The 7,615-nt window shown below is 31.6% G+C and overlaps 1 pseudogene; it reads left to right on the top strand.

Moving 5' to 3' along the window:
* Positions 1-4,846: 4,846 nt before the first annotated feature.
* LOC122197018 (cytochrome c biogenesis CcmF C-terminal-like mitochondrial protein) lies at positions 4,847-6,112 on the top strand (annotated as a pseudogene).
* Positions 6,113-7,615: the final 1,503 nt, after the last annotated feature.

The following is a 7,615-nucleotide window of genomic DNA, read 5'->3' as shown; positions in this document are numbered from 1 at the left end:
ATAATTAGAGCTGGATTAATCAAATAAATTAATATTAAAACCGCAATACAAAGTCAACAAACCCCATCAACCGTCTCATGAGTTAATCAAACTCACATGGAAATTTAAAAAAATGAAGTCAGGATATAATATAACTGAATCAATATAGAACACGAAATCGAACAACATAGAGTAAATATGGATAAATGTGAGAACTTCACTATATTATAGTGGAAAAGCTGAAAATGTACTCGACTCGTGTATTATTGCGTCATTGCGTGTATGCATGAATGTTTCGGCGCATCTTATGAACTTGCATATAAAAAAATAGATAAAGGGTCGTCTACAAATACGACCATATGGTAGCATGAGTTAGAAGAAATGTGACAATATAGTCCTTCACAAGTGGTCCTTCTTATTTAAGTTTGCTTGTGGAATATGGCACCCATTATATCTTGGAGTTGCATTTGTATGGGTTAATTTTTGAGGAAAATGGATTCAAATGGTGAAGAGGTTGTGATGTTGTATGTACTTTCTCTCTTTACCGTCTTTATTATTATTATTTTTTAACAATTTATCGTATTTTATAGTGTAAAACAGTATTCAAAAATGGAAACCCCTCCTAGTCCAAGATCTAATGCATAGATTCGATGAGGGGTTCCCTTTAAAAATACATAGTAGTTATATATTTTGTCAATATGTACGCTTGTCACTAATAATTTGGACATGTGCAGTTAATTCGGTACAAATGCATGTCCTTTAAATTTGATGTACCCCAAAACCCAACGAATGAGTATGGATTCAAAATTTTGTTTTATATACGAGTGTGTTATACATCTAATTTGTATTAGATCATAGTTTATATATATATATATATATATATATATATATATATATATATATATATATATATATATATATATATATATATATATATATATATATATATATATATATATATATATATATATATATATATAGGGTTAAGTTATTTTGTTTTCACTATCTATTGTGTGCATGTATGACTGATTCTGGACCAATCATTTTAGTTATTTTAAGAAAGTAATTAATGCATATTACATGTTGAAGATATAATGAATATTAATTACATTTTAGCATTTAATATACATTAATTACTTTCTTAAAATAACTAAAATGATTGGTCCACAATCAGTGATATATGCACACAATAGATAGTGAAAACATTTGAACCTAACTCTCTCTCTCTCTCTCTCTCTCTCTCTCTCTCTATATATATATATATATATATATATATATATATATCGATTCTCATGTTTATTGTAATTACATCAAATGGTACGCACATTTTTCCAAGTCAAACCGGCTGAATGGACCGGAAAGACTGTTTGATATGCACAAAAAAATAGGTATTTCCCAGTAAGATATGTTTTTCCCAGAAAGCTCCAAAACCATATATTTCTGGCTGAATAGGCTGGAAAGACAATTGTGCCCCAAACCCCGTATTTTTCTTTCTTGGATTATTAATTTATTTTAAATAATTTTTTAATTTCTTTTTTATTGAATTATTACTTTATTGGATTATTAATTTCTTTTAGTTAATTTTTATAATTCATTTTTACTGGATTTTTTTTGGACAATACCAACATCATCCTAATATATTTAAAAAAAAATTCATTCATCCCACCATTATCGGACATAAACCGGGTCAAAAATCACACGTTGAGTTATACAAAAACAAAATTTGCTAGAAAGAATAATAATGTAACATCAACTTGAAAAACATTAAACTAAAAATAATTTAATCGACATTCTATTTGGATTTTTAAATGATTATTGTATAATTTTGATCAATCACAGTATAGAACAACAGGGTAATATTATCATTTTTCATCATTCAGGTAATATGTTATTTTTCATCATTCAACACAGTAAATCAGATGTACAATTAAACAACATAGTTTATTTCCCAGTCAGAAAACTTTCCCATACAACACTTTTCCGGACAGAAACTATAAAAAATGACCTTGACTATAAATCACCAACAAGAGTGGTATGGCTCATGGTTTAAACCCTTGACATGAAAGATCCCTTTAAGCAATTGTTTTCATATACTACAAAATTATATATGATTTTTTTCATAATGATGTATCTATCTTACATGATGTTATGTCTTATATCTTATAGATTGCTTTTCTATGGTTTTTATGGTTTTTATACTTAGGGTATGTTTGGTAGAGACTTAAAACTTTTAAGAAGAGTTTTTAGCTTTTAGGTTTTAAAAAAGAATTCGAACTAAAAACAAAGTTTTATTTGATAAACTAACTTTTAGCTTAAATTTTAAACAAAAAGGTTTAAATCTAAAGTCATTTCAAGTAGCTTTTTGGAATCTTTTAGTTTTATTTATTTATTTTTATTATTTTTTTTAATTTTATACATTTCAAAATTTTATAACTATTTTTTGTTAAACATTTTTACACAAATAAAAAATATAATTTTCGGTTACTTATTAGTTTTTTCAAACATACACTTAATGATAACATCCGAGATTACTTTGACCCATATCGGAGTATTATTGGATCTTATCTTCACGTCTATTTGACACTATAACAAATAATGTCCCTTTTGTGTATGTTAAATCCCATATTATAATGACGGAGTTTTACAAATATTATATGTTTATAATCTTATTTAATTATGAGAGTTAAAATTATTATAAATTTGAATAATATTACTATTATTTAGTAAAGAATTACAGTGCAATACTATTTAAAAAAAAAAAAAAAGAAAAAAAAAAAAAAAAAGAAACTTGTAATAAATAAATAAACATACATCATTATTTATTTCATTCAACCTTGCATTTTCTTTTATAATAGGAGAGATGTAAAATGATATTTCGAATTTCATGTAATTATTGTTAATATATGCTTTACAAATAAAATCGAAAAAGAAAAGTTAAAACATCGATTCATGAATCGATCTATGACATAATCATAGATAATTGACTAATAAAGAACCATGGAAAAGAAAACTTGAAGGACGAGCGATGCTACAACTCGTTATTAAGATATACTATATAAATGAAGAAGAATATCACATTTCCGGATAATGGATAACTCGAAGCAATTTCATATTGTTGGCTTGTTGCTCTCTAGAAGATTTTTTTATTGTTTATTTTTTTATATTTTCATAAGAGATTTCACCAATGAAGCAATCAGGACCCTTGATTGTATTTCAATCATATGTTTTTCATCATTAGATCAAATTGATGACATCATCTTTCCCAAATAGAATTCAAAAGCAATTACATTTAATTATGTAATCTTTAAATTTAACAATTATGTTATCAATTAAAACATATCATTCTATTTATATAGAAGATATCAATTTCTATAATTAATATTGTTTCCAATTTAACTCCATTATTTATAGCTTCTGGTTTCAAAATTAAAATCCGTTTTTTTTTTTTTTTGAAATATCTCTTTAAATAAGCATATCATTAATTTGGTTATTAACCTATAAAATATAATCTAATCCAATTAAATCTACAAAATATTTGAGAGTCAAAATTAAAGTCACTATCATTCATAAGTTATCTTACAGAATATCCCACATAAACGAATAATCTCTAAATATTATTAAAAGATAACCCTTAATTCACCAATAAAGCAATCAAGGCCCTTGATTATATTTCAATCATATGTTTTCCACCATTAAATCAAATTGATGACATCATCTTTCCCAAATAAAATTCAAACACAATTACATTTAATTATATAATCTTTAAATTCAACAATAATTGAAACATATAATTCTATTCAAATAGAACATATCAATTTCTATAATTAATATTGTTTCTAATTTAACTTCTTTATTTATAACTTTTGGCTTCAAAATTTAAATCCGTTTTTTTTGAAATATCTCTTTAAATAAGCATATCATTAATTTTGTTATTAGCCTATAAAATCTAATCTAATCCAATTAAATATGCAAAATATTTGAGAGTCAAAATTAAAGTCATTATCATTCATAATTTATCTCATAGAATATCCCACATAAATGAATCGATTTGAGATAATGATTTGAATTTTGAAACTCATAAAATAAGCAAGTCAATTAATTTGTAAATTTGAATCAATATAATTGATTTCTTTTTTTTTTCTAGATTAATAGCCAGAAATCTCCAAGATGATATCTTAGGATCCCATTTTTTTAGAAGATAATGATTTGATTATTCAAAAACACCCTATATATATGATTACATTGAAGTTGTTATTTTCACGATTTTGAATTGAATCCTACCATTTACAGTGTTCTTCTTTAGCAATTTTCTTCTTCAACTCTTTTATCTAGGTTCTTTCTTTACTTTGTTCTCCTTCTAATTCTCCAATTTCTTGCATTTACTCTCTCTTCTTATTACATGTTATTAATGTATTTTTGTTGAGAGGTCATGGAAAAATTAACCAATCTACTTTAAGCATATTAGATTCATTCATATTTAAATATTATTACAAAAGAACTTTTAATTCACCAATGAAGCAATCATGACATTTGATTGTATTTCAATCAAATGTTTTCCATCTTTAGATCAAATTGTTGACATCATCTTCCCCCCAAAAAAAAATCAAACACAATTACATTTAATTATAGAATCTTTAAATTCAACAATTATGTTATCAATTGAAGCATATCATTCTATTTATATACGAGATATCAGATTTTATAATTAACATTGTTTCTAATTTAACTCCCTTATTTATAGCTTTTGGCTTCAAAATTCAAACCCGTTTAGTTTTTTTTTTTTGAAAAAACTCATTAAATAAGCATATCAATAATTCGGTTATTAACCCGCAAAATCTAATCTAATCCCATTAAATCAGCAAAATAGTTATGAGTCAAAATTAAAGTCAATATTATTCATAATTTATTTCCCAGTATATTCCACGTAAAATGAATTTTAAAACCCATTAAATAAGCAAGTTAATTAATTTGAAATCTTGAATCAATATAACTAATATCTTTTATGGACGGGAGTCTGAATTTCTTTATTCACGATATAAACCAAAGTGGTAGAAATTCACAAATATACCGTGAATTCTACTCCCACTTTATCGATGAGGGATTCCGCCTCAAGTTCGGATTACCCATAACTTAAAGGTCACACTTTCTTTTTGGATCAGACCGCTCTTGGTCTTCGAACTAGTCATTAATGGTCGGCTGCATTGGTACCCTTTCGGTATGCGTTGCGAACACTTTTATTTTTAGCTTCTCATCTTCTCCATAGAAGCAAAACTCGAACGGATAGAACAGATGGTCCAACTACAAAACTTTTTCTTTTTCATTACTTCCATGGTTGTGCCTCGTGGCACAGCGACACCCGTACTATTGAAATGGTTCATCATTAGAGATGTTCCCATAGGTGCCCCTTCTTCTAATGGTACTATAATTCCTATTCCTATCCCTTCATTCCCTCTTTTGGTTTATCTACATTCCAGGGAAATTCATACGCTCCACGGACGGAGCAAAAAGCGGAGTCTTGGTCAGAGCAAGCCGACCTATTCTATTACCAGACATAATTAAGGGAAGCTCATCCGAAACTAGAGCTAGAAAGGCCTTATTTCGTTTCATTCCTGTTCTTCATTTCCTTCTTATTGAAAAAAGGGGATTTCTCATATTTAGAATCTTTCTGCGGTGTGCTCCGTTTACTATTCTTTCGTACTTTCTTCTCTTTACCACGCGATAGGTCAGCGAAGCGTGAGCGGGCGCGGAGAAGGAAAAGCCAAAGACTTTAGCCTAACGGGAATGAGCAAGGACGAAATGAGAAGATGAGGCGCCCTGGGAACCCCATTTAGAAAGAAGGGCCGAAGTTTTTGGGCCTGTAGCTTTACTCGTCCCCCCCCCTGAGTCGGGCGGTGCTTGTGTGGGGGGTGCGCCACCAAAAATCGGGCTTGAAGCTCTCACCTTACCAACGAGCCGACAGTTGATGGCTGTTGGTCACGACTACTACAAAAAAGCCCCAATGAAGATGAATATTTCACATGGAGGAGTGCGCATCTTCATGTTGGGTGTTCTTCTGTCGTGCGACCCGGCGGCTTATGTGCGACCTGTGGCCCATGCCTCCTATTTGTTCAGGGCGGTAGGGGGTTATCTATGAAGCATTTTAATTGCCCCTTTCTTTTGGAATAGTTGAAAGTCCTATTCTTAGGGGATTTTCTTTTTTCTTATCAACATAGAGTTGGAACTTAGCCGATGGACGAGTGGACCAGTGTGAAGCTTTAGTTTCGTTGCCGGCCAGAGCTCCTAGCTGACGACCGGCTACCCCTTTTGAGCTCAGTTGACCCCTTCTTGATTCTGTTTTTTCCCTATTTGAGATAGATGAATCAATGGAACTTTGATCCCCGGTTCCTGCTTGGTCTAATGTCTGGGTGCATATGGCGGTACACTGAGAACACCTTTCAAGTCGGCTGAAAAAGAAAGAAAAAAGGATTTCGTCGTCTTTTTCCCGCTTTCACCTTCGATTGCGAAGGGCTTTTTTTTCGGTTTTCAATTCCTCTCCGGCGAGGTTTGATAGAGATACCTTACGAGGGTTTAAGGAAAGAAGTTCTTTCAGGATGTTAAACTTTTTTCAATCGGGTTGTGGACCCATAGACATTGAGATTGATGAGACTCGGGAATGAGGTCGTCCCCTGTTCGTTGTTTTTCCTGAGAGAAAGATGGTCTCGAAGCACACTCTGGTTCGCGCCAATCCCTTCACTCCAGTAATCCATACCCAGACGTCTGCGATGGCGTAAGCACGTCACTAGTCTGCTCACCGGTTATTTCATTAAGCACCGGTAATTCACTAAAAGCAAGAGGTTCCTAAAAATTTTAGTGTCGGATTCACGTGCAGCCTTGATCTTATTATACGATATACCACAAAATTTTCTATTCGATGGAACAGGAGGAACAATCGAAAAAAGCTCGACCAGTATGGTATCTCTTTGAATCCTGAATATGGTGATACCCCCGATTATTGCCTACATATCTTCTTCAAAAGAATCAGACCATTGTAGTTCAGTTAAAAATACATTTTCAAAAGCAATCAAAGAGAAGATCGAAGAGAATGAGTCACAAGATGAAATGAAAATGAGTTCTCCTTCCAAACAGACTAGAAGACATAGTTGATTAGATCAAGAAACTTCAAAATTGATTGGCATAACCAATTATTTTGTCCATGTAACATCACATCATAATAGGCATTGCTCATATAGCTTGGGGTGGCTAGCGCTTCTTCCCCTATCACTGCCCGAACAAGGTCAGGCATGTCCCGCGGGTCTATCTTTTCATTAAGTAGCCCCTCATTAACCTCGTACACTGAGTCAAGCAACTTGTCCTTTTCTGTCATGAAGAGGAAGAGAGATGATGACAATGTGTAGCACCTGGTTCCTGGTACGTAAAATTTATCTAAGTATTTTGCATTTTAGCCTTGGACTCGGCGAGTTGTAGGCCCGACTCGCCGAGTAGAGCTGGGATATTGAGCACGTTTAAGCTGGCGACTCGGCGAGTCCATATTCTGGACTCGGCGAGTCCCCGCTGTCTGATGAAACCCTAATTTCAAGGGTTTTCATCCTATTTAAACCAACCTTATGCGCCCCAAGCTCGCCCCCTTCACCCTCAA

This window comes from Lactuca sativa, chromosome 3 (genome assembly GCF_002870075.4).
Source record: "Lactuca sativa cultivar Salinas chromosome 3, Lsat_Salinas_v11, whole genome shotgun sequence".
Taxonomy (NCBI): domain Eukaryota; kingdom Viridiplantae; phylum Streptophyta; class Magnoliopsida; order Asterales; family Asteraceae; genus Lactuca; species Lactuca sativa.
The sequence above is the reverse complement of the archived record's forward strand: the minus strand, read 5'-3'. Positions and strand labels throughout refer to the sequence as shown.